Below are 11354 nucleotides of genomic sequence, written 5' to 3' on the forward strand. Positions count from 1 at the left end.
TGCTCAGCCAACTCCAGTAGCTTCCTAATACCTCAAAGGTAAAATATAAACTCTTCTGTTTAGTGTTCAAAGCCTTATGTAACACAGCACCCACATAGCTTTCTAGACTCATTGAATGTCATTTCTCCTGCTGCACTCTTCAATCCAGACGAATTGGCTTCTTCTTTGTTCCTCACAGCCCACCTCCTATCTCCATGTCTTTGCAAGTCATTTTCCTGTTCCAATTCCTTTCATGCTTCCCATTGCCTAGATAATAAAACCTAACAGCCTTAGCATAGAAGTCAAGGCCTTTTACCAGCTAGACCCAACCTACAATTCCAATGATTTCTTTTCTCACTACTTCTATGTATAAACTCTCCAGTTTGGCTCCATCCAAACCCTTCTATTTTTCCTCTGAAGCTACTATGAACATACCCCTCTCCTTGGCTTTCTTCATACTTTTCTAAATTGCCCTTTTCCCCACCCTTCAAGGTACAGCTTACATCTCACCTTCTCCAATCACCACAGTGATCCTCTGAGCTTAGGTAGTATTTATTTTTTGTACCACTCCTTTAGTACTTAGCATAAGCTCCCTTGTTTTGTTATTTCTCTTTTCTTGCATTATTCAGCATCCCATCAACACCTACAATCCAGTAACTAGTGTTCAATAGTGTTTGTTGAGGCTGCCGATTTTTAATAATAATAACAGTATGTAGACTGCAGGGTTTGCACGCATCATCTCATTTAAACTTTCTTATAATCCTGTGATATAAATGCGAGTATTATCATGACTATTTTACAGATAAGGAAATTGAGGTTTAGAGTATCACCATCTTCCCAGTCACTCAGGACTATACCTCGTTGGCATCCTTGGCTCCTCTCTCATGCTCAGCCCACATATTCAATCTCTTATCAAACTCTATCATTGCTACCTTCACAGCTCTCTTATACATCACCTCTTCACTCACAGAGCCACCACACAGGTGAAAACTCTCTTCACTTCTTGCCTATACTATTATAAGAGCCTTCTCATTGGTTTCTTGATATCATCTCTCTCCACATCAGTTCATCCTCCACTGACTTGCTAAAATCATTCCCCTAAAGTTCAAGTCTGATCATGTAACTTCCCTATTCATTAAACTCCATTGGCTCCCTCTTACCTCCAGAATCAGAGAGTCCTCTGATTGGCATTTAAAGCTGTTCATAATAACCTGGTTCTATCTCTGAATTTTTTTTTTTGCACTTTAGTCCCCTCCTCTTGCTGTTCCTCACAGGCTGCACTCAGCATATTCACCAGCTCTTCCCCGTGCCTGGCATGCCCTCCTTTCTTACTTCTGACTCCTGGCTTCAAGACAGCTCAAATCCCACCTTTATCAGATCTTCCCCAATCTCCACACTGCTTGTGCCTTCTTTCTGAGACTATTTTCCATCTACACAGTCTATATCTTATATGTAGTTAATTGCATGTTGTCCCTCCCTTTAGAATGTGAGCCTCTTGATGGCAGAGACCATATTTTTGTCTTTCTTTGTATAGATAGGGCTTAACACAGTGCCTGGTATAGAGTAGGTACATATGAAGTGCTTATTGACTGACAGAGATTTGAACTGAGGCCTTCCTGACTTGCAGTTCATGATTATGCCAAGCTGTACTCACATGTTGCTCATTAACTAGTCCTCATTTTACATATAACTTCTTCTGCTTGTGTTAAAGAGCCACCATTCTCCCTGACCTCATATCCTCTACAGTGGCATCTAACAGGTGAAAGAAACAAATCTAAATGGGCTCATGAGATAACTTCAGGAAACTGGAGGTTTGTGGGTGGGAGTGTTGAAAGGAGGTCATGTAGGCCAAAGTGGAAGGCCAACTATTTTGACCAATACACTTGAATCCTCTTATCAAGTAAGCATCGGTGACTTCAAGCATCTGGGGTGTGAGCCCAGGAAGACAAACAAGGGCATGAAACCCTTCTGTGATGATTCCCTGAACATCTGTCCTGTTTCTTCAGTCTGTATCTCTCACCTTCCTAGTGTTCACAGATAATTACCATATAATTCTGGGTCTGCTGGCAGAAGTTTTGGCTTGGAGATAACAAAATCTTCTCCTGACAAAGGAAGTTATTTGTTTGCATGCTATCGATGATCTGCAACGACCCATGTACTGGCCCTTGCCAGAGATAGCTGACACAGATATACTTAGACAATGAGGACTTTTCCTCTTTCAGAGAAATTTGAGGAAATTTATTTTTGTATGACCCCCAAAGGCCATGAAAGGCATGATTTAGAGCCAGCAAGGTACAGTGGAAAGAACATTGAACTGGGTGTCAGAAGACCTAGGTTCGAATTTTGACCGTGACACTTCATGGGCAAGTCATATAACCTCTCTGTCTCAGTTTACTCATTTGTGAAATGAGGGTTTTGAATTATATGGCTAAAAGGTCCCTTCTTGCTCTAAATCTACAATCCTATTATATATTTACTTCCATTTTGCCCTTTTGCAGTTGTTTGTCAAGGACCTGTAATTTCATTGGTGTGGAAATCCTTGTGTGCCAATTTCATCCATGATTCCACAACCATGTATCTGTAATATGTGGTCACAGATAGTTTCATGAGGCTCATGAAGATTAAATGACTTGCTTATGATTACACAGTTGTCAGAGAAGGAATTTAAACATGGCTTTCCTGATTCAAGTCTAGCAATCTCACCACTTTGCCCTGGTGCCCACCATGCGTTAAAACTTTTAATAATAAAGTGTAGTTTGCAGTGGCAAACCACTCCAGTATCTTTGCCAAGAAAACCCCAAATGGGGTCACAAAGAGTTGGACATGACTGAAATGACTGAACAGCAACAACAAAAAGTTTGCAGTAGAATTAAAAAAGACAAAAACTGGAAAGGGTTCTGAAGACTAAAATGCTTTTAACCAGATAATTTAAAATACAGCTATGATACAAGGAGAAATTAATAATCACCATTAGGGATCTTCCTAAGTTCAAATCAGGATCCAACACTTTCCTGTTAATCTCTTGTCTCAATCAAGAAATTATGCAAACACTATGCTCATGTAAATTTATGATCAGAAATTCCTCGTTAAAGACAATTCACCAGTTGTGAGAATGGAATCTTCTAATCAAGGGTGGAACAAACAAATCACCTAGTGGAATTCTAGATTCCTTCAATTTATGGTGCAAAGGAAAATAACCTAGCTTTGGGGTCATTCAGTTAAAAGCATTTAGTAAATGCTTATTATGTTTTAGATACTAAGCAAAATTTAGGTATACAAGGAAAGACAAAAAGTTTCTCCCTTCAATAAGCTCACATTGAATTGGGGAGACAACATGTAAACAATTTAGGTACCAATAAGATATATACAGTATAGAAGATAATCTTAGAGGGGAAGGGACTTGCAGCTTGGGGGGAAGGGCTGGAGCAGAGCACACATCCTAGAAAAGTAGGGATTTGAGCTGACTCTTGAAGGAAGCCAAAGAAACTCAAAATCAGAGGTGAAGAAGAGTATGTTGGGTATAAAGGCATGGAGATAGAAGATGGACTGTCATTTGTAAGGAACAGCAATCAGGTCCGTGCAGCTAGATGGCAAGTGAGTGGAAAAGACATAAAATAGTGTAAAGCTAGAAAGAGGTTAAGTTATGAGTGCCTTTAAGCCACAAAGGCTTTTTTATTTGATCCAGGAGGCAATGGGGTGACACTGGAGTTTATTGAATGAGAGGGGTGACATGGTTAGAACTGTGCTTTAGAAATATGTTGACAGCTAAGTGGAGAATGGATTGGAATGGGGAGAGATTTCCAATAAGGAGACCAACTGGCAGGTTACTGCAATAGTCTAGGAAAGGTGATGAAGGCTGGAGGCAGTGATTGCTGTGTAGGTGGAGATGAGAAACATACAAGAGATATTGTAAATATTGTAAACAGCAATATTTGTCAACAGACTGTATATATGGAGTTAGTGAGAGTAAGGAGGCAAGGATGACACCAAGTTTGTAAGCCTGGGTATCCAGGACAATGCCTTCAACAGTTATTAGAAAGTTCATAATTGTGGAGGTTTTGGTCAAATCTCAGTTTTCTCAGATGTTCCCTGTGTGACTTTGGTCAAGTCTTTTAAATTTGGGGGGTTTCCATTTCCTCATTTATAAAAGGAAAACAGATAGGAACCAATAATCAGGGTAATGATTCCTCACTGGACTGGAAAAAACTGGAAAACAGTCTTGCATGAATTAGGTTTAGGCCAACATTTTATACCAAATTCCACAATAAATACTAAATTGATACATGACCTAAATATAATATCAAATCATAAAGGAGGAAAATGTAAGGATATACATTTTGCAATGTCTAGGAGGAGAATTCATACTTAATAAAAGTACGATGATACTTATAAAAGATAAAAATGAACAATTTTGGTCAGATAAAATTGGGAAAACATTTCACAATAAATTTCTCTAACAATCCAATAATCTAAGATATAAGAAAAAATAATACAAATATATAAGAACAAGGGCCATTGCCCAATCTATAAATGGTCAAAAGATGTGAATCAGAGTCCTCAAATGAAGAAATGCAAATTGATAACAATCACATTAAAAGGACCCAAATTACTAATAATAAAAGAAATTAAAATTGAAACAACTTTGATGTTCCATCTCACATCCATTAGATTTGTAAAAATGACCAAAAAATAAAATAGCAATTGTTGGAGGGGTTGGGAGAGGATAAACACACCAATGCATTATTGGTAGAGCTGTTCATTGCTTCATATTTTCTGGAAAACAATTTGGAACTATACCTCCAAAGTCACTATATATACACATTATATAGACTTACAAATACCATAAACTGATTATGCCTTTTTTCAAGTATTCTATCAGACATATGCCTCTAAGGAGGGAAAGGACCTATACGTATTAGAATATTTATGCCACTACTTTTTGTTGTAGCAAAGAACTGGAAACAAAATAATTTTCCATCGCTGGGGAAATGACTGAAGATATTATGGTATATGAGGATAATGTCATATTATTGATGAATATGATGGATTTAGATACATATGGAGAGACTTGTATGAACTGATATAGGTCATTGGAGCAGAAAAAAAAACACCTGGATCTAAGTCCTACTTCTGACACATGCTAACTGTGTAACCTTGAGCATATCATTTAACCTTTCAGTGTCCCAGTAAAATGAGCAGTAAAATGAGCAGAAACAGGAAAATAACTGATGTGATGGCCAAAATAATAGTCTGAGGAGAAAGAACTCTGAAAGATCTCTGAACTCATGACCAATTATCACTTCAAACACTGATGATGACATATATCTCCTACCTCTTAGCAGAGAGATGATGTACCAGAGGCACAAAATGTAATATCGATTCTCAAAGACAGCCAGAGTATTGATTTGTTATATGGCAAAAGGAGAAGGAATTGTTTCTGAAGAACAACACTGGAACACAGTGATAGTAACTGCAGGAGGACAGATGCCAGTGGGAAATAGTAGAGGTGGCATTCTACTCTTCCCCTCCCCTGCTCCACGAACGGGCTAGTACGTAGCAAGATTCATACTCTAATCTCCAAATACTCAAGGCTCAATCTTATTTCGACAAAGAGCTGACATGACACTAGTTAAAGACTGCCCCATCACCTGTAAGGCAAGGAAGTGGGGTAGATTGGTCACTGAAATCAGGGTATTCTCTGAATTGCCTAATAAAGAATGAGAGGAAAGGGCCCAGAAAACTTGCCCTTGTGCTACAGAAATTGGGGAGGGGCGCCATGCCTAGTCTCTGGATCAGTAAAGACATAGCAATGTGCTGGGACTATACCAGTGAGACTAGTTTTCACTTGCTCACATTTGTTTTGCTTGTCCATAAATATATATTTCAAAAGAGGGTTTCAACTTGTACAGTGGGAATGAATCTGTGGGTAGTGATAGTAATAAAAGGAGCACCAATAAAATATTTTTAAAATGCACAAAGGAAAGTAAAAAGCAATACACGTATGTGTATATATGTATATATATCTATATACATATATGTGCAAACATATATAGATACATATATATGTGTATAGACAAACAGATCAACAGATAGATGTGACAAATTTGGGTATATGGGATGAAAGATGAATGAGAAGCCAAAGATGATAGCATGTTGTAAGCCTGGGTACGTGGGACAGTGTCCCCAACAGTAATAGGGAAATTCAGGAGTTTAGTTCTCAATTATCTCATATTTCCAAGTATATTTGAATAATATATATTTGTGTATGTATATGTTTATGTATTTAAACATGTTTCTTCCCAAATCTGAGACAAATTTATGGAAGGACAACCCTGTACTGGGTCTGCATACATGGAGATATGACTCAAGATTGACTGATAAAATGTTGAGCATGTTGCTGCATATCTACATAAGTTATTTTCTTTAGTTTGTTGCAGAGACTCCGGGGAGAGACTTTAGTAACATAGGTGGAGATAGGGACTCCAGGAAGCTGGTTGAGACAGACTGTTGAATGTCAGACTACAGTCCTAAAGGTCAAGAAACATGATGGAACTGACTCCTCATATATCTGCCACTCCACCATTCAAGTCTCTGTCTTGACCAGCTCCCTCAGGTTTCTACTCAAAGTTTCTGCAACAAAATGAAATAAGTCTCTTACAGAGGAATTGAGCATCATGCTTAGCATTGTCTCAATGAATCACGAGTCACTTTTTCCTTTGAATAAACAGTACATAGCACAGCGCTATCTCTCTGCAACATAGGCCAAGGTCTGGGAAGAAGCAGGGTTGCATACACATATGTCTGTCTGTATATGCACATATATACAAATGGACACACATATACATATATATATATCTTTTTAAAAGTTCACAGCTTTTTTATATAGTCAACTTTTATGGTCTTTGTATAATGAAATGTTTGCATTTGATGATTGTCAAGTTTACATAGGAGTTAAAAAAATTAACAAAATGAGGGTGATGGACTAGATACCTTTTATAGTCTTTTTCATGTCTCAACCTATAATCCTATGAATATATTTGCCTTTTATGCACTAAAAGGTGATACATCTTTTAGCTCCAGGTCACTGAAGTTTGATTCCACAAGTTCTATCCTTCAGCCTCTTAATAGTTCACAGCTACCTAAATTATGCTGTCAGAATCCTTGGACAATAATAATACACAGTAATAATACTCTAAGGGGCTATGCCAAATTCCTTCCAAAAGAAGATATTTGCAGTCTAGAATTGTATAAACAAAATTGAAGAAACAACATCAGCAAAGAGGAAAACATTATTAGTGGCACTAGAAGGAAAAATTCAGTGGATGTTAGTAAAGGTTAAGGTTAGGAACTTCTGAAGATGAATCAACATTTGTCATTTGCTTGATAAGTGACTTAATGTAACAGTGCATCTATCAATGGAATAAAAATCCCTGGTACCCCTTGCTATATGGATTTGACATAGGGTCAGACAGAAAGATTTGACCCAGAGAAGTCGCCTGCCAGATTTTCTCATTTTGTAAGTGGATGCCTCAGGAGGAGATACATTTTTCCCTGGCTCTTTCTCATAATCTCCCAAACTGTGCAATCAATTCAGGGAAACAATAGGCCAAGCAACTTATTAGACCTCACACAGGTTCAACTTTCATTTGGCTTTGCCAACTTTCCACTTTTCACCCAGCAGCCTGGGTGTCCAGCTGATGAAGCCTTGTCCTAATCAGTACCCTGAAGCAGGAATAAATAAAACAGTTTTCATCTATGGGTTTGCCAGAGTCATGCTGACTCCAAAGGGTCAATGGATGTCCTTGGAAAAGCGACTTAACAGACTTTGCCTTTCAATGCTGTTTTTGCTCTTGGTACAACCACAAAGGAAAGGTCACTTTTCCCAGTGGAAAGCTACTAAAACTCTGAGGTTGACAATATTAATGCAATGACTAGCTTCTGGTCTCCATGTTTATCTGGATGAACTAAAGGTGTTCTCTCTCTTCCTTCTAAAGCATCTGATGGTTTCTGTTTTGTGATTGTGGCACACGCTCATTTTGCTTCTGTGCCCTCACCAAGTGAATACAGACTCCATTATTCTTCATCGTCCACTGTATCTGCATACTCTCAGCTTTCAGGCTGTGGAAACAGCTCTTGCTACTAGCTCATCATAATACAATCAATTAAAGGAAAAAAAATATCTTTCTGGCTGAGGTGGAACTTGTATCTTATACCAGTTAAGCTAAATTAATTTCTGCTTGTACTTTTCAGACCCCAGCATGACTGTTAACTTCTAGCTGAGATTCAAAAGTCAAAGCCAATCAGCCCAAGGGGATCTTGACCAAGTAAAGTAGGATGGCAGGAGATCACTTTTTACTTACCCCTGGAAAAGCCGAGGTCTTTACAGAGCCTGCATCTTTCACAGCGACAGTAAATGCTGCCTGAAAGCTGCAACATTTCTCTGGCCCAATGCTAGGCTAAAGCATGGTCTCCCTTTCTTAGGATGTTTTTCATCTCACCGATAATATCCGATGCCTCCTAGTCAGGGCCTTTGAAGTAGATGGCAATAGACACACACTCCTTTGGAAGAGGGAACAGGAAAAAGGATGTTGCTGGGAAGAACAACTGTGACCAAAGACGGGGAAAAAAATGCTGCTACGTTGGAGCCAAGTGTGAGGGGGAAAGAATGGCATTTCTGTAAGTGAGAAACACTCTCCCAGAACACAAAGGGCAGTGTTCTAGAGCTCAGCTATGCATTTCTGCAGCAACCATGAATGCTAAATGCAATTCTACTGTACAATTCTATTTTCTGCTAAATGGATGACGCAGTGAAGAGAAAATTCTTCCTTGAGCTTTGTTATTCATATGTGATGCTAAAATAATTATCTCCATTCAGTCTTTCCAAAGTATTTAATACTAGTTCATGATTCTATAATGCTTTAAGCATATATGTAAAACACTTTACATATGTAATCTCATTTGATTTTCACATTAGTGTTGTAAGACAAGTGCTATTAATAGCTCTAGCTTAATAATCATAACAACACTTAGCACTTATATAATCCTTTAAGGTTTGCAAAGCACTTTACATATATTATCTCATTTGATCTTCACAACAACCCTATGAGAGATACCATTATTATCCCCATTTTATAGATGAGGAAACTGAGGGTGACAAAGTTTTAAAGGACTTGCCCATGTTTACACAACCACTAAGTGTCTGAGGTAAGATCTAAACTTAAGTCTTTTTTGACCCCAAGTCCAATGTTCCATTATCTTCACCATCCAGCTGCCTACAATGAAGGGCCCTGAGACTCATATTGCTTAAGTAGTTTGCCCTAGGTCATACAGGTAGTTAGCATCTGAGGGAGGACATTACTGTAGTCACTCTACCAGGCTCCCTCTCAATGTCAGACAATTATAACCTTGCCAATTATAACCTCTGTCTTCTTCTATCTGAATATCATTTAGTTATCAGACCACAAGGACACTTGAAAAAAGAAAGAAAAGGCTTTAGTTATGATCATCATACACATGCTGTCTATTAGGCTGCTCTCAAAACCCCATACATCTCCTATTTGAAGTAGTCATAGTCCTTATTGATTATAGTTTGATTGCATCAGATAAGGCAAGTGAGACCAATATATCATACTCACTGATTATGTGAAGACTTGAAATGCAGATCAAGAATCAGAGGCATCTATAGGTCTCTTTGCTTTATGGCTCCCAAAGGAAGTTTTCGTGCAACATCCTTTTTACAAAATTGTCGGTCTTTCTAATAACTGGTATAAATGTCTTTGATTGTCTAGTCAATGTCTATGTGCAGGAGAACCATGGGATAAGGTGCTAGGGCAAGAGCATTTGAAAGTTAGTATATAGAGTTCACTGAGGGTAGGACTCTTGGAATCAAAAGAGGAGAGAAGTTTAATCAATAGCTAACTCTTTGATAAATTTTTACATAGGATCAATGCCTGCTGCTAGGGGAATTGTGGACCTCCTTCAGACTACTAAGGAAAAAAACCCAGCAACATTACTGAAGAGCTTGGGGAAAATGCCACTTAAATTCAAACCTGAATATTTATAATAATCAAAGCACAACTTTAAAAAAATTTTTTAAAAATATTATCAATCTTTTATTTTAAAACGAAGGAAATCAGGGGAGAGCACGAACGCAGTCCCCCACTACCACAAATTATGCTGTCGAGTTTCCTGCATTTGGGGAAATCGCAGGGGTCAGCCCATCTGGAGTGCAATGGATAAGCCTTGCCCTGGGGAAACCACCTTCATGATCATGGAATCACCCCTGCCAGGTAAGTATAAAGCACAACTTTTAAGAAAACATTTATTAAGTACCTCTTCTGAGTCAGGCACTAGGTTAGGTAGGCAAATATAAAAGTGAGACAGTTCTGCCTTCAAGAAGCTTATGCTCAAATTATACTCAAAATACAACATATTCACATATAAGTTAACACAGGATAGACATAAAACAAATTGTAAAAGAGTAGGAGAGTACTAACAACTAGGGGACATCAAGAATGTGCTTTTTGGGATAAAGCACCAGCCCTGAATTCAGGAGGAACTGAGTTCAAATCCGGCCTCAGACACATGACACTTACTAGCTGTGTGACCCTGGGCAAGTCAGTTAACCCTCATTGCCCCACTTAAAAAAAAGAATGTTCCATTTGCCTATTGTATTGGATACCATCTGAGGAGAAGAATCTGAGAAGCAAATCTTCCTGCTATTTATTTACAAACTGCATTTGTGCTCATTAAATGCAGCAAATATTGTTTGAATAGTGTAGCCGGTTTTCTTGGGAAGTTGAAACCATAGCAAGGGCCCAGTTGGTGACTCTGATTAGATAGAACAGAGAGAGCACTGACTTTGAACTAAGAGGATCTGAGATCAAATCATAGCATGATCTGTCACTTATTCTCTGTGTGATGTGGGGCAAATCTCAGGGACTGTTTCTTCAGCAAGGGAATTGTAGTAGGTGATTTTAAAAATTGCTTCCCATTCTAAATCTTCATCCAGAATTGTTTTTTTTCCTCTCTTAACTTGAAACAAATATTTTTCTGAATGTTTTCTGGATTTCCCAATCACATCTAGAGTATAGGAGACATTATGTTGCAGTAGAAAAAGTATTTCAAATCTGATACTAGATAACATGTCCTGGCTTTACCACTAACTGCCTATTATCAGTGGGCAAGTCACCAAATTTCAGCTCTTTCATCTGGAAAATGGGCATAACAACTCATGACCCACTTCATTCTGTTGTTATTATTTTTTGTTGTTGTTGCTGAATTCAATTTTGTTTTCTTTTCTTTTTTCTTAATTGAATAGAATTTTATTTTCCAAAATACATGTAAAAACAAATTTTAACATCAATTAAAAAAAA

At 38.0% G+C, this 11354-nt stretch overlaps 1 non-coding gene across 1 annotated transcript; it reads right to left on the reverse strand.

Annotated features, from left to right (window-relative positions):
- Positions 1-10112: 10112 nt before the first annotated feature.
- LOC122745024 lies at positions 10113-10276 on the reverse strand. Its single transcript, XR_006355330.1, has one exon. It is a non-coding gene; the product is annotated as a U1 spliceosomal RNA (small nuclear RNA).
- Between the last annotated feature and the right edge of the window lie 1078 nt (positions 10277-11354).

The sequence above is a fragment of the Dromiciops gliroides genome, chromosome 2 (assembly GCF_019393635.1).
Source record: "Dromiciops gliroides isolate mDroGli1 chromosome 2, mDroGli1.pri, whole genome shotgun sequence".
In the NCBI taxonomy this organism is placed as follows: domain Eukaryota; kingdom Metazoa; phylum Chordata; class Mammalia; order Microbiotheria; family Microbiotheriidae; genus Dromiciops; species Dromiciops gliroides.